This window comes from Pristiophorus japonicus, unplaced genomic scaffold, assembly GCF_044704955.1.
Source record: "Pristiophorus japonicus isolate sPriJap1 unplaced genomic scaffold, sPriJap1.hap1 HAP1_SCAFFOLD_37, whole genome shotgun sequence".
Classification (NCBI taxonomy): domain Eukaryota; kingdom Metazoa; phylum Chordata; class Chondrichthyes; family Pristiophoridae; genus Pristiophorus; species Pristiophorus japonicus.
The window spans coordinates 1,443,297-1,466,358 of NW_027253543.1; the positions used below are offsets into that span (position 1 = coordinate 1,443,297).

General features: G+C 42.5%; 7 non-coding genes across 7 annotated transcripts; all 7 read right to left on the reverse strand.

The window, feature by feature from the left end:
• Nucleotides 1-1,699: 1,699 nt before the first annotated feature.
• Nucleotides 1,700-1,787, reverse strand: trnap-agg (transfer RNA proline (anticodon AGG)). The gene is given in 2 exon segments: nucleotides 1,700-1,735; nucleotides 1,752-1,787. It is a non-coding gene; the product is annotated as a tRNA-Pro (tRNA).
• Nucleotides 1,788-4,778: 2,991 nt separating this feature from the next.
• trnap-agg (transfer RNA proline (anticodon AGG)) lies at nucleotides 4,779-4,865 on the reverse strand. The gene is given in 2 exon segments: nucleotides 4,779-4,814; nucleotides 4,830-4,865. It is a non-coding gene; the product is annotated as a tRNA-Pro (tRNA).
• A 2,991-nt stretch (nucleotides 4,866-7,856) lies between these two features.
• Nucleotides 7,857-7,944, reverse strand: trnap-agg (transfer RNA proline (anticodon AGG)). The gene is given in 2 exon segments: nucleotides 7,857-7,892; nucleotides 7,909-7,944. It is a non-coding gene; the product is annotated as a tRNA-Pro (tRNA).
• A 2,991-nt stretch (nucleotides 7,945-10,935) lies between these two features.
• On the reverse strand, nucleotides 10,936-11,023 carry trnap-agg (transfer RNA proline (anticodon AGG)). The gene is given in 2 exon segments: nucleotides 10,936-10,971; nucleotides 10,988-11,023. It is a non-coding gene; the product is annotated as a tRNA-Pro (tRNA).
• A 2,990-nt stretch (nucleotides 11,024-14,013) lies between these two features.
• trnap-agg (transfer RNA proline (anticodon AGG)) lies at nucleotides 14,014-14,101 on the reverse strand. Its single transcript is given in 2 exon segments — nucleotides 14,014-14,049; nucleotides 14,066-14,101. It is a non-coding gene; the product is annotated as a tRNA-Pro (tRNA).
• Nucleotides 14,102-17,092: 2,991 nt separating this feature from the next.
• On the reverse strand, nucleotides 17,093-17,179 carry trnap-agg (transfer RNA proline (anticodon AGG)). Its single transcript is given in 2 exon segments — nucleotides 17,093-17,128; nucleotides 17,144-17,179. It is a non-coding gene; the product is annotated as a tRNA-Pro (tRNA).
• A 2,991-nt stretch (nucleotides 17,180-20,170) lies between these two features.
• On the reverse strand, nucleotides 20,171-20,258 carry trnap-agg (transfer RNA proline (anticodon AGG)). The gene is given in 2 exon segments: nucleotides 20,171-20,206; nucleotides 20,223-20,258. It is a non-coding gene; the product is annotated as a tRNA-Pro (tRNA).
• Nucleotides 20,259-23,062: the final 2,804 nt, after the last annotated feature.

Consider the following 23,062-nt stretch of genomic DNA (forward strand, 5'->3'; position numbering starts at 1 on the left):
TGAACGAAGGCTGTGCGACTGCTTGAAATCCACTGGAAATCAGGGCGTGCAGTCAGTAAATACACAAACAAGTAAGCCCATGGTGTAAGACAAGCCACGAGCGAAGATGTGGGGAACAAAGGCGATCTTTTAAAGTCGCGAGTGCCTTTCTGCTGGATCTGACAGCAGCTGCGTGTGCTGTGAAAGAGCTCAAATGCAATAGAGCCCAGTGCCGGTAGAACAGAAAAGGCACATTTATTTTGAAAGTTAAAAAGTATGGAATGTATGTTAATATACGCATATATAAATATTAATACATATATTTATATAAACAAAGTCAGTCAGTCAGTCATGTCTTGTCTTGTCTTGATTTGATTTGTATTTGAAAATAAGGAGGAAAGAGCTCATCATGTCACAAAGCCCATCCGCAAGCTCTCGCTCAAATCGCTATGTTTCTAACTTATATAATTTGCCTTCTTTCAGATGTGGAACAGCAAAATCCCACAGCAGATTCTTCTCCTGTCAGGCAGTCCTCGAATGTGTGTTCAATCAAATCAGTGTGGCTTCAAGTTGCATGTAATGCATTTTTTCTCCCATGACATGAAATGCACAGTAAGATCGCGCAGCACGTTTGCACACACTCCCTCGCTACAGAAACACACCAACAAACTAAAATTCCTGCAACCTCCAAAGGCAGTTTTTGAAATTTGTAATTTAAAATCCGGGACAGACAGCACATTCCTTTTAAACAGATACATAATGATCCGATACTGATAGCAACCATTTTGGAGAGACAGAGAATGACCTCGGACAGACAGGACATCACCTTAAAAGCGATACAGAAACACAGTGAACAAAAACAAAGAATTCTGTAAAACTCAGCTGGTCGTGAACATTCTGTGGATGAAGAACCCGGGCTCACGTTCAGTCAGATGATCATTCCGATATTTTAAGAAAAATGTAAAGTTTACAGATTTCTTCCACGAAAATAGCGCCTGGAAAAAAATAGGCAGCGAGGAAGGACAAAAGGGAATGTCTGTGATACAGTGGAGCGTAGGAGTGATTGAATAATAAATGGCACAATGCGAAAAGGCAAAGTGGGTGGTAAGCGGGCAATAAAATAACAAAGGATGGACTAGAGCAGGTGTTAGTGGGAACAGCAGAACCATTAGCAGACAATGAGCGCGGCTTATGATCCGAGACGTTGAATCGAATGTTGAGGCCAGAACACAATAACATGCCTGGAATGTAGGGTCTGAACGCCTTTTAATCTGACCAGGCAGCTTGCCCACCCCGGATTGATTTCCTGTACGGTTTAAATTCGGCAGCCAAGGGACTAAATCCAAAGCCAGCTTCTCCCATCTTTTCAGCGCTGGAGAAACAGGACGCACTCATATTTAGGGCAGAGTCTGTTTCACGTTGAAGTTGAGATTGACGCTGAATGTATCCATATCCCAATGGAGGTGAGCTCATGCGTGCAGAACGGAAGATGGACTGATCAAGAATTGGCCAGAATCAAACACGGGTTTAGGTTGTCCAATGAGACACTGAGCCGAGCACATCTGAGATGCATGAACTTTACTCAGTTCGGTGAGTTTCACTTTGCTCCTGGGAATCTCCAGGATTTTTGGACGTTGTGTGAACAACGGCGCGCAATCAAACGTTTTAATTTGAAACATGTCGACCGGCTGAGAAGTGTTTTTTTGACTAAAAGTTGTCAGGGCTCGTCCGGGATTTGAACCCGGGACCTCTCGCATTTCAATTATTAAAACCCCTAAGCGAGAATCATACCCCTAGACCAACGAGCCGCCGACAGTAAGGGATCTAGCTCTCAGATTCTGACCTTCGTTTGCTATTCGGCCCATCGTCCCCCTCTCCATAGTCCTGCTCATGTTTTCCCTTTGATGAATAGATTATTCTTTGAGACATTACTTCACCAACGAGCTGCATTCTTGTCAGTAAAAGGTGAATTTGGCAATGAGGTTAAATGTGATTACGGAAAAAAACCGAGTGGAAACGGTTTAACACAATAACGACGAAGTTGAGGGCAGACTGGATCAGCAGTCCATTGCCTGAACTTCTCAGTCACCTTATCTCCTATTTACTGCAACGTCAGACATCCATCCCCTACTTTTTCCATTCAAACAGAAATAATGTGCACGAATGTCTACTTCACCGCTTGTTTTGCCCGTGCAACCAGATCGACAGTGATGAAAATGTGCCATGAGCTTTTTAAAGCAAACAGCCTTCCTTTACTTTCGGTGAGTGACTGCACGAGATGGTTGGTTTTGAGGCAGAATCAAAATAAAGAATGTAAAATTTCACGCGGCAAGTTAGCTGACCGCGGCAGGACTCGAACCTGCAATCTTTTGATAACATCACAGTTACAATCGAAGTCAGACGACTTATCCATTAGGCCACGCGGCTGCTGCTGCTGGCATGAAATTTGTTGTTTTTTTTATACTGAGAGCAAATTTGGGACAAGGGATCTTTCAAGGAGTGGATTTATGAAAATATGGGCATATTTTGAGTAATGAACCGTTACGCTGCGATATGGATGTGCACGGACACAGGCAACGTCAATGTAGCTTGATACACAACAGTTTAACAATCGGTTATCGCAACTGAAATCACACTCCTTTTAAAATATACAGGATGATCGCGATTATGAGAAAATACGTCTTAAAGGGGCAGTTGATGAACCGGAACTGACAACCATCCCGTTTGAACAGACACCGAATGATCCAGGACAGGAAGCACATCCATCTTACACAGCTGTAGAATGGGCCTTCACGGACAGCACTTCCCTTTCAAAAGATTAAAGTCGGATTTCTATCATTCCTGAAGGCAATTGTGCTGTGCGTGAGTGAGCGCGGATCTCAGGACCACGTGTGGCTGGGACGGTTTTTGAAGCCACAGGTGATTGACAGGCAGGAAGGACGGAGGGAAGTAAAATCAACCCAGACAAAAAGACAATTTAAAACATATATATATTTATCACAATAAGAAAATAAATAAATTTACAGTTTTATTGCAAAAAATTGAATTTAGTTTGATTTCAATAAAGAAATAATTATTTCTTAATCTATATGTTTTTGATTGAACGAAGGCTGTGCGACTGCTTGAAATCCACTGGAAATCAGGCCGTGCAGTCAGTAAATACACAAACAAGTAAGCCCATGGTGTAAGACAAGCCACGAGCGAAGATGTGGGGAACAAAGGCGATCTTTTAAAGTCGCGAGTGCCTTTCTGCTGGATCTGACAGCAGCTGCGTGTGCTGTGAAAGAGCTCAAATGCAAAAGAGCCCAGTGCCGGTAGAACAGAAAAGGCACATTTATTTTGAAAGTTAAAAAGTATGGAATGTATGTTAATATACGCATATATAAATATTAATACATATATTTATATAAACAAAGTCAGTCAGTCAGTCATGTCTTGTCTTGTCTTGATTTGATTTGTATTTGAAAATAAGGAGGAAAGAGCTCATCATGTCACAAAGCCCATCCGCAAGCTCTCGCTCAAATCGCTATGTTTCTAACTTATATAATTTGCCTTCTTTCAGATGTGGAACAGCAAAATCCCACAGCAGATTCTTCTCCTGTCAGGCAGTCCTCGAATGTGTGTTCAATCAAATCAGTGTGGCTTCAAGTTGCATGTAATGCATTTTTTCTCCCATGACATGAAATGCACAGTAAGATCGCGCAGCACGTTTGCACACACTCCCTCGCTACAGAAACACACCAACAAACTAAAATTCCTGCAACCTCCAAAGGCAGTTTTTGAAATTTGTAATTTAAAATCCGGGACAGACAGCACATTCCTTTTAAACAGATACATAATGATCCGATACTGATAGCAACCATTTTGGAGAGACAGAGAATGACCTCGGACAGACAGGACATCACCTTAAAAGCGATACAGAAACACAGTGAACAAAAACAAAGAATTCTGTAAAACTCAGCTGGTCGTGAACATTCTGTGGATGAAGAACCCGGGCTCACGTTCAGTCAGATGATCATTCCGATATTTTAAGAAAAATGTAAAGTTTACAGATTTCTTCCACGAAAATAGCGCCTGGAAAAAAATAGGCAGCGAGGAAGGACAAAAGGGAATGTCTGTGATACAGTGGAGCGTAGGAGTGATTGAATAATAAATGGCACAATGCGAAAAGGCAAAGTGGGTGGTAAGCGGGCAATAAAATAACAAAGGATGGACTAGAGCAGGTGTTAGTGGGAACAGCAGAACCATTAGCAGACAATGAGCGCGGCTTATGATCCGAGACGTTGAATCGAATGTTGAGGCCAGAACACAATAACATGCCTGGAATGTAGGGTCTGAACGCCTTTTAATCAGACCAGGCAGCTTGCCCACCCCGGATTGATTTCCTGTACGGTTTAAATTCGGCAGCCAAGGGACTAAATCCAAAGCCAGCTTCTCCCATCTTTTCAGCGCTGGAGAAACAGGACGCACTCATATTAAGGGCAGAGTCTGTTTCACGTTGAAGTTGAGATTGACGCTGAATGTATCCATATCCCAATGGAGGTGAGCTCATGCGTGCAGAACGGAAGATGGACTGATCAAGAATTGGCCAGAATCAAACACGGGTTTAGGTTGTCCAATGAGACACTGAGCCGAGCACATCTGAGATGCATGAACTTTACTCAGTTCGGTGAGTTTCACTTTGCTCCTGGGAATCTCCAGGATTTTTGGACGCTGTGTGAACAACGGCGCGCAATCAAACGTTTTAATTTGAAATATGTCGACCGGCTGAGAAGTGTTTTTTTGACTAAAAGTTGTCAGGGCTCGTCCGGGATTTGAACCCGGGACCTCTCGCATTTCAATTATTAAACCCCTAAGCGAGAATCATACCCCTAGACCAACGAGCCGCCGACAGTAAGGGATCTAGCTCTCAGATTCTGACCTTCGTTTGGTATTCGGCCCATCGTCCCCCTCTCCATAGTCCTGCTCATGTTTTCCCTTTGATGAATAGATTATTCTTTGAGACATTACTTCACCAACGAGCTGCATTCTTGTCAGTAAAAGGTGAATTTGGCAATGAGGTTAAATGTGATTACGGAAAAAAACCGAGTGGAAACGGTTTAACACAATAACGACGAAGTTGAGGGCAGACTGGATCAGCAGTCCATTGCCTGAACTTCTCAGTCACCTTATCTCCTATTTACTGCAACGTCAGACATCCATCCCCTACTTTTTCCATTCAAACAGAAATAATGTGCACGAAAGTCTACTTCACCGCTTGTTTTGCCCGTGCAACCAGATCGACAGTGATGAAAATGTGCCATGAGCTTTTTAAAGCAAACAGCCTTCCTTTACTTTCGGTGAGTGACTGCACGAGATGGTTGGTTTTGAGGCAGAATCAAAATAAAGAATGTAAAATTTCACGCGGCAAGTTAGCTGACCGCGGCAGGACTCGAACCTGCAATCTTTTGATAACATCACAGTTACAATCGAAGTCAGACGACTTATCCATTAGGCCACGCGGCTGCTGCTGCTGGCATGAAATTTGTTGTTTTTTTTATACTGAGAGCAAATTTGGGACAAGGGATCTTTCAAGGAGTGGATTTATGAAAATATGGGCATATTTTGAGTAATGAACCGTTACGCTGCGATATGGATGTGCACGGACACAGGCAACGTCAATGTAGCTTGATACACAACAGTTTAACAATCGGTTATCGCAACTGAAATCACACTCCTTTTAAAATATACAGGATGATCGCGATTATGAGAAAATACGTCTTAAAGGGGCAGTTGATGAACCGGAACTGACAACCATCCCGTTTGAACAGACACCGAATGATCCAGGACAGGAAGCACATCCATCTTACACAGCTGTAGAATGGGCCTTCACGGACAGCACTTCCCGTTCAAAAGATTAAAGTCGGATTTCTATCATTCCTGAAGGCAATTGTGCTGTGCGTGAGTGAGCGCGGATCTCAGGACCACGAGTGGCTGGGACGGTTTTTGAAGCCACAGGTGATTGACAGGCAGGAAGGACGGAGGGAAGTAAAATCAACCCAGACAAAAAGACAATTTAAAACATATATATATTTATCACAATAAGAAAATAAATAAATTTACAGTTTTATTGCAAAAAATTGAATTTAGTTTGATTTCAATAAAGAAATAATTATTTCTTAATCTATATGTTTTTGATTGAACGAAGGCTGTGCGACTGCTTGAAATCCACTGGAAATCAGGGCGTGCAGTCAGTAAATACACAAACAAGTAAGCCCATGGTGTAAGACAAGCCACGAGCGAAGATGTGGGGAACAAAGGCGATCTTTTAAAGTCGCGAGTGCCTTTCTGCTGGATCTGACAGCAGCTGCGTGTGCTGTGAAAGAGCTCAAATGCAAAAGAGCCCAGTGCCGGTAGAACAGAAAAGGCACATTTATTTTGAAAGTTAAAAAGTATGGAATGTATGTTAATATACGCATATATAAATATTAATACATATATTTATATAAACAAAGTCAGTCAGTCAGTCATGTCTTGTCTTGTCTTGATTTGATTTGTATTTGAAAATAAGGAGGAAAGAGCTCATCATGTCACAAAGCCCATCCGCAAGCTCTCGCTCAAATCGCTATGTTTCTAACTTATATAATTTGCCTTCTTTCAGATGTGGAACAGCAAAATCCCACAGCAGATTCTTCTCCTGTCAGGCAGTCCTCGAATGTGTGTTCAATCAAATCAGTGTGGCTTCAAGTTGCATGTAATGCATTTTTTCTCCCATGACATGAAATGCACAGTAAGATCGCGCAGCACGTTTGCACACACTCCCTCGCTACACAAACACACGAACAAACTAAAATTCCTGCAACCTCCAAAGGCAGTTTTTGAAATTTGTAATTTAAAATCCGGGACAGACAGCACATTCCTTTTAAACAGATACATAATGATCCGATACTGATAGCAACCATTTTGGAGAGACAGAGAATGACCTCGGACAGACAGGACATCACCTTAAAAGCGATACAGAAACACAGTGAACAAAAACAAAGAATTCTGTAAAACTCAGCTGGTCGTGAACATTCTGTGGATGAAGAACCCGGGCTCACGTTCAGTCAGATGATCATTCCGATATTTTAAGAAAAATGTAAAGTTTACAGATTTCTTCCACGAAAATAGCGCCTGGAAAAAAATAGGCAGCGAGGAAGGACAAAAGGGAATGTCTGTGATACAGTGGAGTGTAGGAGTGATTGAATAATAAATGGCACAATGCGAAAAGGCAAAGTGGGTGGTAAGCGGGCAATAAAATAACAAAGGATGGACTAGAGCAGGTGTTAGTGGGAACAGCAGAACCATTAGCAGACAATGAGCGCGGCTTATGATCCGAGACGTTGAATCGAATGTTGAGGCCAGAACACAATAACATGCCTGGAATGTAGGGTCTGAACGCCTTTTAATCAGACCAGGCAGCTTGCCCACCCCGGATTGATTTTCTGTACGGTTTAAATTCGGCAGCCAAGGGACTAAATCCAAAGCCAGCTTCTTCCATCTTTTCAGCGCTGGAGAAACAGGACGCACTCATATTAAGGGCAGAGTCTGTTTCACGTTGAAGTTGAGATTGACGCTGAATGTATCCATATCCCAATGGAGGTGAGCTCATGAGTGCAGAACGGAAGATGGACTGATCAAGAATTGGCCAGAATCAAACACGGGTTTAGGTTGTCCAATGAGACACTGAGCCGAGCACATCTGAGATGCATGAACTTTACTCAGTTCGGTGAGTTTCACTTTGCTCCTGGGAATCTCCAGGATTTTTGGACGCTGTGTGAACAACGGCGCGCAATCAAACGTTTTAATTTGAAACATGTCGACCGGCTGAGAAGTGTTTTTTTGACTAAAAGTTGTCAGGGCTCGTCCGGGATTTGAACCCGGGACCTCTCGCATTTCAATTATTAAAACCCCTAAGCGAAAATCATACCCCTAGACCAACGAGCCGCCGACAGTAAGGGATCTAGCTCTCAGATTCTGACCTTCGTTTGCTATTCGGCCCATCGTCCCCCTCTCCATAGTCCTGCTCATGTTTTCCCTTTGATGAATAGATTATTCTTTGAGACATTACTTCACCAACGAGCTGCATTCTTGTCAGTAAAAGGTGAATTTGGCAATGAGGTTAAATGTGATTACGGAAAAAAACCGAGTGGAAACGGTTTAACACAATAACGACGAAGTTGAGGGCAGACTGGATCAGCAGTCCATTGCCTGAACTTCTCAGTCACCTTATCTCCTATTTACTGCAACGTCAGACATCCATCCCCTACTTTTTCCATTCAAACAGAAATAATGTGCACGAAAGTCTACTTCACCGCTTGTTTTGCCCGTGCAACCAGATCGACAATGATGAAAATGTGCCATGAGCTTTTTAAAGCAAACAGCCTTCCTTTACTTTCGGTGAGTGACTGCACGAGATGGTTGGTTTTGAGGCAGAATCAAAATAAAGAATGTAAAATTTCACGCGGAAAGTTAGCTGACCGCGGCAGGACTCGAACCTGCAATCTTTTGATAACATCACAGTTACAATCGAAGTCAGACGACTTATCCATTAGGCCACGCGGCTGCTGCTGCTGGCATGAAATTTGTTGTTTTTTTTATACTGAGAGCAAATTTGGGACAAGGGATCTTTCAAGGAGTGGATTTATGAAAATATGGGCATATTTTGAGTAATGAACCGTTACGCTGCGATATGGATGTGCACGGACACAGGCAACGTCAATGTAGCTTGATACACAACAGTTTAACAATCGGTTATCGCAACTGAAATCACACTCCTTTTAAAATATACAGGATGATCGCGATTATGAGAAAATACGTCTTAAAGGGGCAGTTGATGAACCGGAACTGACAACCATCCCGTTTGAACAGACACCGAATGATCCAGGACAGGAAGCACATCCATCTTACACAGCTGTAGAATGGGCCTTCACGGACAGCACTTCCCTTTCAAAAGATTAAAGTCGGATTTCTATAATTCCTGAAGGCAATTTTGCTGTGCGTGAGTGAGCGCGGATCTCAGGACCACGAGTGGCTGGGACGGTTTTTGAAGCCACAGGTGATTGACAGGCAGGAAGGACGGAGGGAAGTAAAATCAACCCAGACAAAAAGACAATTTAAAACATATATATATTTATCACAATAAGAAAATAAATAAATTTACAGTTTTATTGCAAAAAATTGAATTTAGTTTGATTTCAATAAAGAAATAATTATTTCTTAATCTATATGTTTTTGATTGAACGAAGGCTGTGCGACTGCTTGAAATCCACTGGAAATCAGGGCGTGCAGTCAGTAAATACACAAACAAGAAAGCCCATGGTGTAAGACAAGCCACGAGCGAAGATGTGGGGAACAAAGGCGATCTTTTAAAGTCGCGAGTGCCTTTCTGCTGGATCTGACAGCAGCTGCGTGTGCTGTGAAAGAGCTCAAATGCAATAGAGCCCAGTGCCGGTAGAACAGAAAAGGCACATTTATTTTGAAAGTTAAAAAGTATGGAATGTATGTTAATATACGCATATATAAATATTAATACATATATTTATATAAACAAAGTCAGTCAGTCAGTCATGTCTTGTCTTGTCTTGATTTGATTTGTATTTGAAAATAAGGAGGAAAGAGCTCATCATGTCACAAAGCCCATCCGCAAGCTCTCGCTCAAATCGCTATGTTTCTAACTTATATAATTTGCCTTCTTTCAGATGTGGAACAGCAAAATCCCACAGCAGATTCTTCTCCTGTCAGGCAGTCCTCGAATGTGTGTTCAATCAAATCAGTGTGGCTTCAAGTTGCATGTAATGCATTTTTTCTCCCATGACATGAAATGCACAGTAAGATCGCGCAGCACGTTTGCACACACTCCCTCGCTACACAAACACACGAACAAACTAAAATTCCTGCAACCTCCAAAGGCAGTTTTTGAAATTTGTAATTTAAAATCCGGGACAGACAGCACATTCCTTTTAAACAGATACATAATGATCCGATACTGATAGCAACCATTTTGGAGAGACAGAGAATGACCTCGGACAGACAGGACATCACCTTAAAAGCGATACAGAAACACAGTGAACAAAAACAAAGAATTCTGTAAAACTCAGCTGGTCGTGAACATTCTGTGGATGAAGAACCCGGGCTCACGTTCAGTCAGATGATCATTCCGATATTTTAAGAAAAATGTAAAGTTTACAGATTTCTTCCACGAAAATAGCGCCTGGAAAAAAATAGGCAGCGAGGAAGGACAAAAGGGAATGTCTGTGATACAGTGGAGCGTAGGAGTGATTGAATAATAAATGGCACAATGCGAAAAGGCAAAGTGGGTGGTAAGCGGGCAATAAAATAACAAAGGATGGACTAGAGCAGGTGTTAGTGGGAACAGCAGAACCATTAGCAGACAATGAGCGCGGCTTATGATCCGAGACGTTGAATCGAATGTTGAGGCCAGAACACAATAACATGCCTGGAATGTAGGGTCTGAACGCCTTTTAATCAGACCAGGCAGCTTGCCCACCCCGGATTGATTTTCTGTACGGTTTAAATTCGGCAGCCAAGGGACTAAATCCAAAGCCAGCTTCTTCCATCTTTTCAGCGCTGGAGAAACAGGACGCACTCATATTAAGGGCAGAGTCTGTTTCACGTTGAAGTTGAGATTGACGCTGAATGTATCCATATCCCAATGGAGGTGAGCTCATGAGTGCAGAACGGAAGATGGACTGATCAAGAATTGGCCAGAATCAAACACGGGTTTAGGTTGTCCAATGAGACACTGAGCCGAGCACATCTGAGATGCATGAACTTTACTCAGTTCGGTGAGTTTCACTTTGCTCCTGGGAATCTCCAGGATTTTTGGACGCTGTGTGAACAACGGCGCGCAATCAAACGTTTTAATTTGAAACATGTCGACCGGCTGAGAAGTGTTTTTTTGACTAAAAGTTGTCAGGGCTCGTCCGGGATTTGAACCCGGGACCTCTCGCATTTCAATTATTAAAACCCCTAAGCGAAAATCATACCCCTAGACCAACGAGCCGCCGACAGTAAGGGATCTAGCTCTCAGATTCTGACCTTCGTTTGCTATTCGGCCCATCGTCCCCCTCTCCATAGTCCTGCTCATGTTTTCCCTTTGATGAATAGATTATTCTTTGAGACATTACTTCACCAACGAGCTGCATTCTTGTCAGTAAAAGGTGAATTTGGCAATGAGGTTAAATGTGATTACGGAAAAAAACCGAGTGGAAACGGTTTAACACAATAACGACGAAGTTGAGGGCAGACTGGATCAGCAGTCCATTGCCTGAACTTCTCAGTCACCTTATCTCCTATTTACTGCAACGTCAGACATCCATCCCCTACTTTTTCCATTCAAACAGAAATAATGTGCACGAAAGTCTACTTCACCGCTTGTTTTGCCCGTGCAACCAGATCGACAATGATGAAAATGTGCCATGAGCTTTTTAAAGCAAACAGCCTTCCTTTACTTTCGGTGAGTGACTGCACGAGATGGTTGGTTTTGAGGCAGAATCAAAATAAAGAATGTAAAATTTCACGCGGAAAGTTAGCTGACCGCGGCAGGACTCGAACCTGCAATCTTTTGATAACATCACAGTTACAATCGAAGTCAGACGACTTATCCATTAGGCCACGCGGCTGCTGCTGCTGGCATGAAATTTGTTGTTTTTTTTATACTGAGAGCAAATTTGGGACAAGGGATCTTTCAAGGAGTGGATTTATGAAAATATGGGCATATTTTGAGTAATGAACCGTTACGCTGCGATATGGATGTGCACGGACACAGGCAACGTCAATGTAGCTTGATACACAACAGTTTAACAATCGGTTATCGCAACTGAAATCACACTCCTTTTAAAATATACAGGATGATCGCGATTATGAGAAAATACGTCTTAAAGGGGCAGTTGATGAACCGGAACTGACAACCATCCCGTTTGAACAGACACCGAATGATCCAGGACAGGAAGCACATCCATCTTACACAGCTGTAGAATGGGCCTTCACGGACAGCACTTCCCTTTCAAAAGATTAAAGTCGGATTTCTATAATTCCTGAAGGCAATTTTGCTGTGCGTGAGTGAGCGCGGATCTCAGGACCACGAGTGGCTGGGACGGTTTTTGAAGCCACAGGTGATTGACAGGCAGGAAGGACGGAGGGAAGTAAAATCAACCCAGACAAAAAGACAATTTAAAACATATATATATTTATCACAATAAGAAAATAAATAAATTTACAGTTTTATTGCAAAAAATTGAATTTAGTTTGATTTCAATAAAGAAATAATTATTTCTTAATCTATATGTTTTTGATTGAACGAAGGCTGTGCGACTGCTTGAAATCCACTGGAAATCAGGGCGTGCAGTCAGTAAATACACAAACAAGAAAGCCCATGGTGTAAGACAAGCCACGAGCGAAGATGTGGGGAACAAAGGCGATCTTTTAAAGTCGCGAGTGCCTTTCTGCTGGATCTGACAGCAGCTGCGTGTGCTGTGAAAGAGCTCAAATGCAATAGAGCCCAGTGCCGGTAGAACAGAAAAGGCACATTTATTTTGAAAGTTAAAAAGTATGGAATGTATGTTAATATACGCATATATAAATATTAATACATATATTTATATAAACAAAGTCAGTCAGTCAGTCATGTCTTGTCTTGTCTTGATTTGATTTGTATTTGAAAATAAGGAGGAAAGAGCTCATCATGTCACAAAGCCCATCCGCAAGCTCTCGCTCAAATCGCTATGTTTCTAACTTATATAATTTGCCTTCTTTCAGATGTGGAACAGCAAAATCCCACAGCAGATTCTTCTCCTGTCAGGCAGTCCTCGAATGTGTGTTCAATCAAATCAGTGTGGCTTCAAGTTGCATGTAATGCATTTTTTCTCCCATGACATGAAATGCACAGTAAGATCGCGCAGCACGTTTGCACACACTCCCTCGCTACACAAACACACGAACAAACTAAAATTCCTGCAACCTCCAAAGGCAGTTTTTGAAATTTGTAATTTAAAATCCGGGACAGACAGCACATTCCTTTTAAACAGATACATAATGATCCGATACTGATAGCAACCATTTTGGAGAGACAGAGAATGACCTCGGACAGACAGGACATCACCTTAAAAGCGATACAGAAACACAGTGAACAAAAACAAAGAATTCTGTAAAACTCAGCTGGTCGTGAACATTCTGTGGATGAAGAACCCGGGCTCACGTTCAGTCAGATGATCATTCCGATATTTTAAGAAAAATGTAAAGTTTACAGATTTCTTCCACGAAAATAGCGCCTGGAAAAAAATAGGCAGCGAGGAAGGACAAAAGGGAATGTCTGTGATACAGTGGAGCGTAGGAGTGATTGAATAATAAATGGCACAATGCGAAAAGGCAAAGTGGGTGGTAAGCGGGCAATAAAATAACAAAGGATGGACTAGAGCAGGTGTTAGTGGGAACAGCAGAACCATTAGCAGACAATGAGCGCGGCTTATGATCCGAGACGTTGAATCGAATGTTGAGGCCAGAACACAATAACATGCCTGGAATGTAGGGTCTGAACGCCTTTTAATCTGACCAGGCAGCTTGCCCACCCCGGATTGATTTCCTGTACGGTTTAAATTCGGCAGCCAAGGGACTAAATCCAAAGCCAGCTTCTCCCATCTTTTCAGCGCTGGAGAAACAGGACGCACTCATATTTAGGGCAGAGTCTGTTTCACGTTGAAGTTGAGATTGACGCTGAATGTATCCATATCCCAATGGAGGTGAGCTCATGCGTGCAGAACGGAAGATGGACTGATCAAGAATTGGCCAGAATCAAACACGGGTTTAGGTTGTCCAATGAGACACTGAGCCGAGCACATCTGAGATGCATGAACTTTACTCAGTTCGGTGAGTTTCACTTTGCTCCTGGGAATCTCCAGGATTTTGGACGCTGTGTGAACAACGGCGCGCAATCAAACGTTTTAATTTGAAACATGTCGACCGGCTGAGAAGTGTTTTTTTGACTAAAAGTTGTCAGGGCTCGTCCGGGATTTGAACCCGGGACCTCTCGCATTTCAATTATTAAAACCCCTAAGCGAGAATCATACCCCTAGACCAACGAGCCGCCGACAGTAAGGGATCTAGCTCTCAGATTCTGACCTTCGTTTGCTATTCGGCCCATCGTTCCCCTCTCCATAGTCCTGCTCATGTTTTCCCTTTGATGAATAGATTATTCTTTGAGACATTACTTCACCAACGAGCTGCATTCTTGTCAGTAAAAGGTGAATTTGGCAATGAGGTTAAATGTGATTACGGAAAAAAACCGAGTGGAAACGGTTTAACACAATAACGACGAAGTTGAGGGCAGACTGGATCAGCAGTCCATTGCCTGAACTTCTCAGTCACCTTATCTCCTATTTACTGCAACGTCAGACATCCATCCCCTACTTTTTCCATTCAAACAGAAATAATGTGCACGAATGTCTACTTCACCGCTTGTTTTGCCCGTGCAACCAGATCGACAGTGATGAAAATGTGCCATGAGCTTTTTAAAGCAAACAGCCTTCCTTTACTTTCGGTGAGTGACTGCACGAGATGGTTGGTTTTGAGGCAGAATCAAAATAAAGAATGTAAAATTTCACGCGGCAAGTTAGCTGACCGCGGCAGGACTCGAACCTGCAATCTTTTGATAACATCACAGTTACAATCGAAGTCAGACGACTTATCCATTAGGCCACGCGGCTGCTGCTGCTGGCATGAAATTTGTTGTTTTTTTTATACTGAGAGCAAATTTGGGACAAGGGATCTTTCAAGGAGTGGATTTATGAAAATATGGGCATATTTTGAGTAATGAACCGTTACGCTGCGATATGGATGTGCACGGACACAGGCAACGTCAATGTAGCTTGATACACAACAGTTTAACAATCGGTTATCGCAACTGAAATCACACTCCTTTTAAAATATACAGGATGATCGCGATTATGAGAAAATACGTCTTAAAGGGGCAGTTGATGAACCGGAACTGACAACCATCCCGTTTGAACAGACACCGAATGATCCAGGACAGGAAGCACATCCATCTTACACAGCTGTAGAATGGGCCTTCACGGACAGCACTTCCCTTTCAAAAGATTAAAGTCGGATTTCTATCATTCCTGAAGGCAATTGTGCTGTGCGTGAGTGAGCGCGGATCTCAGGACCACGTGTGGCTGGGACGGTTTTTGAAGCCACAGGTGATTGACAGGCAGGAAGGACGGAGGGAAGTAAAATCAACCCAGACAAAAAGACAATTTAAAACATATATATATTTATCACAATAAGAAAATAAATAAATTTACAGTTTTATTGCAAAAAATTGAATTTAGTTTGATTTCAATAAAGAAATAATTATTTCTTAATCTATATGTTTTTGATTGAACGAAGGCTGTGCGACTGCTTGAAATCCACTGGAAATCAGGCCGTGCAGTCAGTAAATACACAAACAAGTAAGCCCATGGTGTAAGACAAGCCACGAGCGAAGATGTGGGGAACAAAGGCGATCTTTTAAAGTCGCGAGTGCCTTTCTGCTGGATCTGACAGCAGCTGCGTGTGCTGTGAAAGAGCTCAAATGCAAAAGAGCCCAGTGCCGGTAGAACAGAAAAGGCACATTTATTTTGAAAGTTAAAAAGTATGGAATGTATGTTAATATACGCATATATAAATATTAATACATATATTTATATAAACAAAGTCAGTCAGTCAGTCATGTCTTGTCTTGTCTTGATTTGATTTGTATTTGAAAATAAGGAGGAAAGAGCTCATCATGTCACAAAGCCCATCCGCAAGCTCTCGCTCAAATCGCTATGTTTCTAACTTATATAATTTGCCTTCTTTCAGATGTGGAACAGCAAAATCCCACAGCAGATTCTTCTCCTGTCAGGCAGTCCTCGAATGTGTGTTCAATCAAATCAGTGTGGCTTCAAGTTGCATGTAATGCATTTTTTCTCCCATGACATGAAATGCACAGTAAGATCGCGCAGCACGTTTGCACACACTCCCTCGCTACAGAAACACACCAACAAACTAAAATTCCTGCAACCTCCAAAGGCAGTTTTTGAAATTTGTAATTTAAAATCCGGGACAGACAGCACATTCCTTTTAAACAGATACATAATGATCCGATACTGATAGCAACCATTTTGGAGAGACAGAGAATGACCTCGGACAGACAGGACATCACCTTAAAAGCGATACAGAAACACAGTGAACAAAAACAAAGAATTCTGTAAAACTCAGCTGGTCGTGAACATTCTGTGGATGAAGAACCCGGGCTCACGTTCAGTCAGATGATCATTCCGATATTTTAAGAAAAATGTAAAGTTTACAGATTTCTTCCACGAAAATAGCGCCTGGAAAAAAATAGGCAGCGAGGAAGGACAAAAGGGAATGTCTGTGATACAGTGGAGCGTAGGAGTGATTGAATAATAAATGGCACAATGCGAAAAGGCAAAGTGGGTGGTAAGCGGGCAATAAAATAACAAAGGATGGACTAGAGCAGGTGTTAGTGGGAACAGCAGAACCATTAGCAGACAATGAGCGCGGCTTATGATCCGAGACGTTGAATCGAATGTTGAGGCCAGAACACAATAACATGCCTGGAATGTAGGGTCTGAACGCCTTTTAATCAGACCAGGCAGCTTGCCCACCCCGGATTGATTTCCTGTACGGTTTAAATTCGGCAGCCAAGGGACTAAATCCAAAGCCAGCTTCTCCCATCTTTTCAGCGCTGGAGAAACAGGACGCACTCATATTAAGGGCAGAGTCTGTTTCACGTTGAAGTTGAGATTGACGCTGAATGTATCCATATCCCAATGGAGGTGAGCTCATGCGTGCAGAACGGAAGATGGACTGATCAAGAATTGGCCAGAATCAAACACGGGTTTAGGTTGTCCAATGAGACACTGAGCCGAGCACATCTGAGATGCATGAACTTTACTCAGTTCGGTGAGTTTCACTTTGCTCCTGGGAATCTCCAGGATTTTTGGACGCTGTGTGAACAACGGCGCGCAATCAAACGTTTTAATTTGAAATATGTCGACCGGCTGAGAAGTGTTTTTTTGACTAAAAGTTGTCAGGGCTCGTCCGGGATTTGAACCCGGGACCTCTCGCATTTCAATTATTAAACCCCTAAGCGAGAATCATACCCCTAGACCAACGAGCCGCCGACAGTAAGGGATCTAGCTCTCAGATTCTGACCTTCGTTTGGTATTCGGCCCATCGTCCCCCTCTCCATAGTCCTGCTCATGTTTTCCCTTTGATGAATAGATTATTCTTTGAGACATTACTTCACCAACGAGCTGCATTCTTGTCAGTAAAAGGTGAATTTGGCAATGAGGTTAAATGTGATTACGGAAAAAAACCGAGTGGAAACGGTTTAACACAATAACGACGAAGTTGAGGGCAGACTGGATCAGCAGTCCATTGCCTGAACTTCTCAGTCACCTTATCTCCTATTTACTGCAACGTCAGACATCCATCCCCTACTTTTTCCATTCAAACAGAAATAATGTGCACGAAAGTCTACTTCACCGCTTGTTTTGCCCGTGCAACCAGATCGACAGTGATGAAAATGTGCCATGAGCTTTTTAAAGCAAACAGCCTTCCTTTACTTTCGGTGAGTGACTGCACGAGATGGTTGGTTTTGAGGCAGAATCAAAATAAAGAATGTAAAATTTCACGCGGCAAGTTAGCTGACCGCGGCAGGACTCGAACCTGCAATCTTTTGATAACATCACAGTTACAATCGAAGTCAGACGACTTATCCATTAGGCCACGCGGCTGCTGCTGCTGGCATGGAATTTGTTGTTTTTTTTATACTGAGAGCAAATTTGGGACAAGGGATCTTTCAAGGAGTGGATTTATGAAAATATGGGCATATTTTGAGTAATGAACCGTTACGCTGCGATATGGATGTGCACGGACACAGGCAACGTCAATGTAGCTTGATACACAACAGTTTAACAATCGGTTATCGCAACTGAAATCACACTCCTTTTAAAATATACAGGATGATCGCGATTATGAGAAAATACGTCTTAAAGGGGCAGTTGATGAACCGGAACTGACAACCATCCCGTTTGAACAGACACCGAATGATCCAGGACAGGAAGCACATCCATCTTACACAGCTGTAGAATGGGCCTTCACGGACAGCACTTCCCGTTCAAAAGATTAAAGTCGGATTTCTATCATTCCTGAAGGCAATTGTGCTGTGCGTGAGTGAGCGCGGATCTCAGGACCACGAGTGGCTGGGACGGTTTTTGAAGCCACAGGTGATTGACAGGCAGGAAGGACGGAGGGAAGTAAAATCAACCCAGACAAAAAGACAATTTAAAACATATATATATTTATCACAATAAGAAAATAAATACATTTACAGTTTTATTGCAAAAAATTGAATTTAGTTTGATTTCAATAAAGAAATAATTATTTCTTAATCTATATGTTTTTGATTGAACGAAGGCTGTGCGACTGCTTGAAATCCACTGGAAATCAGGGCGTGCAGTCAGTAAATACACAAACAAGAAAGCCCATGGTGTAAGACAAGCCACGAGCGAAGATGTGGGGAACAAAGGCGATCTTTTAAAGTCGCGAGTGCCTTTCTGCTGGATCTGACAGCAGCTGCGTGTGCTGTGAAAGAGCTCAAATGCAATAGAGCCCAGTGCCGGTAGAACAGAAAAGGCACATTTATTTTGAAAGTTAAAAAGTATGGAATGTATGTTAATATACGCATATATAAATATTAATACATATATTTATATAAACAAAGTCAGTCAGTCAGTCATGTCTTGTCTTGTCTTGATTTGATTTGTATTTGAAAATAAGGAGGAAAGAGCTCATCATGTCACAAAGCCCATCCGCAAGCTCTCGCTCAAATCGCTATGTTTCTAACTTATATAATTTGCCTTCTTTCAGATGTGGAACAGCAAAATCCCACAGCAGATTCTTCTCCTGTCAGGCAGTCCTCGAATGTGTGTTCAATCAAATCAGTGTGGCTTCAAGTTGCATGTAATGCATTTTTTCTCCCATGACATGAAATGCACAGTAAGATCGCGCAGCACGTTTGCACACACTCCCTCGCTACACAAACACACGAACAAACTAAAATTCCTGCAACCTCCAAAGGCAGTTTTTGAAATTTGTAATTTAAAATCCGGGACAGACAGCACATTCCTTTTAAACAGATACATAATGATCCGATACTGATAGCAACCATTTTGGAGAGACAGAGAATGACCTCGGACAGACAGGACATCACCTTAAAAGCGATACAGAAACACAGTGAACAAAAACAAAGAATTCTGTAAAACTCAGCTGGTCGTGAACATTCTGTGGATGAAGAACCCGGGCTCACGTTCAGTCAGATGATCATTCCGATATTTTAAGAAAAATGTAAAGTTTACAGATTTCTTCCACGAAAATAGCGCCTGGAAAAAAATAGGCAGCGAGGAAGGACAAAAGGGAATGTCTGTGATACAGTGGAGCGTAGGAGTGATTGAATAATAAATGGCACAATGCGAAAAGGCAAAGTGGGTGGTAAGCGGGCAATAAAATAACAAAGGATGGACTAGAGCAGGTGTTAGTGGGAACAGCAGAACCATTAGCAGACAATGAGCGCGGCTTATGATCCGAGACGTTGAATCGAATGTTGAGGCCAGAACACAATAACATGCCTGGAATGTAGGGTCTGAACGCCTTTTAATCTGACCAGGCAGCTTGCCCACCCCGGATTGATTTCCTGTACGGTTTAAATTCGGCAGCCAAGGGACTAAATCCAAAGCCAGCTTCTCCCATCTTTTCAGCGCTGGAGAAACAGGACGCACTCATATTTAGGGCAGAGTCTGTTTCACGTTGAAGTTGAGATTGACGCTGAATGTATCCATATCCCAATGGAGGTGAGCTCATGCGTGCAGAACGGAAGATGGACTGATCAAGAATTGGCCAGAATCAAACACGGGTTTAGGTTGTCCAATGAGACACTGAGCCGAGCACATCTGAGATGCATGAACTTTACTCAGTTCGGTGAGTTTCACTTTGCTCCTGGGAATCTCCAGGATTTTTGGACGCTGTGTGAACAACGGCGCGCAATCAAACGTTTTAATTTGAAACATGTCGACCGGCTGAGAAGTGTTTTTTTGACTAAAAGTTGTCAGGGCTCGTCCGGGATTTGAACCCGGGACCTCTCGCATTTCAATTATTAAAACCCCTAAGCGAGAATCATACCCCTAGACCAACGAGCCGCCGACAGTAAGGGATCTAGCTCTCAGATTCTGACCTTCGTTTGCTATTCGGCCCATCGTCCCCCTCTCCATAGTCCTGCTCATGTTTTCCCTTTGATGAATAGATTATTCTTTGAGACATTACTTCACCAACGAGCTGCATTCTTGTCAGTAAAAGGTGAATTTGGCAATGAGGTTAAATGTGATTACGGAAAAAAACCGAGTGGAAACGGTTTAACACAATAACGACGAAGTTGAGGGCAGACTGGATCAGCAGTCCATTGCCTGAACTTCTCAGTCACCTTATCTCCTATTTACTGCAACGTCAGACATCCATCCCCTACTTTTTCCATTCAAACAGAAATAATGTGCACGAATGTCTACTTCACCGCTTGTTTTGCCCGTGCAACCAGATCGACAGTGATGAAAATGTGCCATGAGCTTTTTAAAGCAAACAGCCTTCCTTTACTTTCGGTGAGTGACTGCACGAGATGGTTGGTTTTGAGGCAGAATCAAAATAAAGAATGTAAAATTTCACGCGGCAAGTTAGCTGACCGCGGCAGGACTCGAACCTGCAATCTTTTGATAACATCACAGTTACAATCGAAGTCAGACGACTTATCCATTAGGCCACGCGGCTGCTGCTGCTGGCATGAAATTTGTTGTTTTTTTTATACTGAGAGCAAATTTGGGACAAGGGATCTTTCAAGGAGTGGATTTATGAAAATATGGGCATATTTTGAGTAATGAACCGTTACGCTGCGATATGGATGTGCACGGACACAGGCAACGTCAATGTAGCTTGATACACAACAGTTTAACAATCGGTTATCGCAACTGAAATCACACTCCTTTTAAAATATACAGGATGATCGCGATTATGAGAAAATACGTCTTAAAGGGGCAGTTGATGAACCGGAACTGACAACCATCCCGTTTGAACAGACACCGAATGATCCAGGACAGGAAGCACATCCATCTTACACAGCTGTAGAATGGGCCTTCACGGACAGCACTTCCCTTTCAAAAGATTAAAGTCGGATTTCTATCATTCCTGAAGGCAATTGTGCTGTGCGTGAGTGAGCGCGGATCTCAGGACCACGTGTGGCTGGGACGGTTTTTGAAGCCACAGGTGATTGACAGGCAGGAAGGACGGAGGGAAGTAAAATCAACCCAGACAAAAAGACAATTTAAAACATATATATATTTATCACAATAAGAAAATAAATAAATTTACAGTTTTATTGCAAAAAATTGAATTTAGTTTGATTTCAATAAAGAAATAATTATTTCTTAATCTATATGTTTTTGATTGAACGAAGGCTGTGCGACTGCTTGAAATCCACTGGAAATCAGGCCGTGCAGTCAGTAAATACACAAACAAGTAAGCCCATGGTGTAAGACAAGCCACGAGCGAAGATGTGGGGAACAAAGGCGATCTTTTAAAGTCGCGAGTGCCTTTCTGCTGGATCTGACAGCAGCTGCGTGTGCTGTGAAAGAGCTCAAGTGCAAAAGAGCCCAGTGCCGGTAGAACAGAAAAGGCACATTTATTTTGAAAGTTAAAAAGTATGGAATGTATGTTAATATACGCATATATAAATATTAATACATATATTTATATAAACAAAGTCAGTCAGTCAGTCATGTCTTGTCTTGTCTTGATTTGATTTGTATTTGAAAATAAGGAGGAAAGAGCTCATCATGTCACAAAGCCCATCCGCAAGCTCTCGCTCAAATCGCTATGTTTCTAACTTATATAATTTGCCTTCTTTCAGATGTGGAACAGCAAAATCCCACAGCAGATTCTTCTCCTGTCAGGCAGTCCTCGAATGTGTGTTCAATCAAATCAGTGTGGCTTCAAGTTGCATGTAATGCATTTTTTCTCCCATGACATGAAATGCACAGTAAGATCGCGCAGCACGTTTGCACACACTCCCTCGCTACAGAAACACACCAACAAACTAAAATTCCTGCAACCTCCAAAGGCAGTTTTTGAAATTTGTAATTTAAAATCCGGGACAGACAGCACATTCCTTTTAAACAGATACATAATGATCCGATACTGATAGCAACCATTTTGGAGAGACAGAGAATGACCTCGGACAGACAGGACATCACCTTAAAAGCGATACAGAAACACAGTGAACAAAAACAAAGAATTCTGTAAAACTCAGCTGGTCGTGAACATTCTGTGGATGAAGAACCCGGGCTCACGTTCAGTCAGATGATCATTCCGATATTTTAAGAAAAATGTAAAGTTTACAGATTTCTTCCACGAAAATAGCGCCTGGAAAAAAATAGGCAGCGAGGAAGGACAAAAGGGAATGTCTGTGATACAGTGGAGCGTAGGAGTGATTGAATAATAAATGGCACAATGCGAAAAGGCAAAGTGGGTGGTAAGCGGGCAATAAAATAACAAAGGATGGACTAGAGCAGGTGTTAGTGGGAACAGCAGAACCATTAGCAGACAATGAGCGCGGCTTATGATCCGAGACGTTGAATCGAATGTTGAGGCCAGAACACAATAACATGCCTGGAATGTAGGGTCTGAACGCCTTTTAATCAGACCAGGCAGCTTGCCCACCCCGGATTGATTTCCTGTACGGTTTAAATTCGGCAGCCAAGGGACTAAATCCAAAGCCAGCTTCTCCCATCTTTTCAGCGCTGGAGAAACAGGACGCACTCATATTAAGGGCAGAGTCTGTTTCACGTTGAAGTTGAGATTGACGCTGAATGTATCCATATCCCAATGGAGGTGAGCTCATGCGTGCAGAACGGAAGATGGACTGATCAAGAATTGGCCAGAATCAAACACGGGTTTAGGT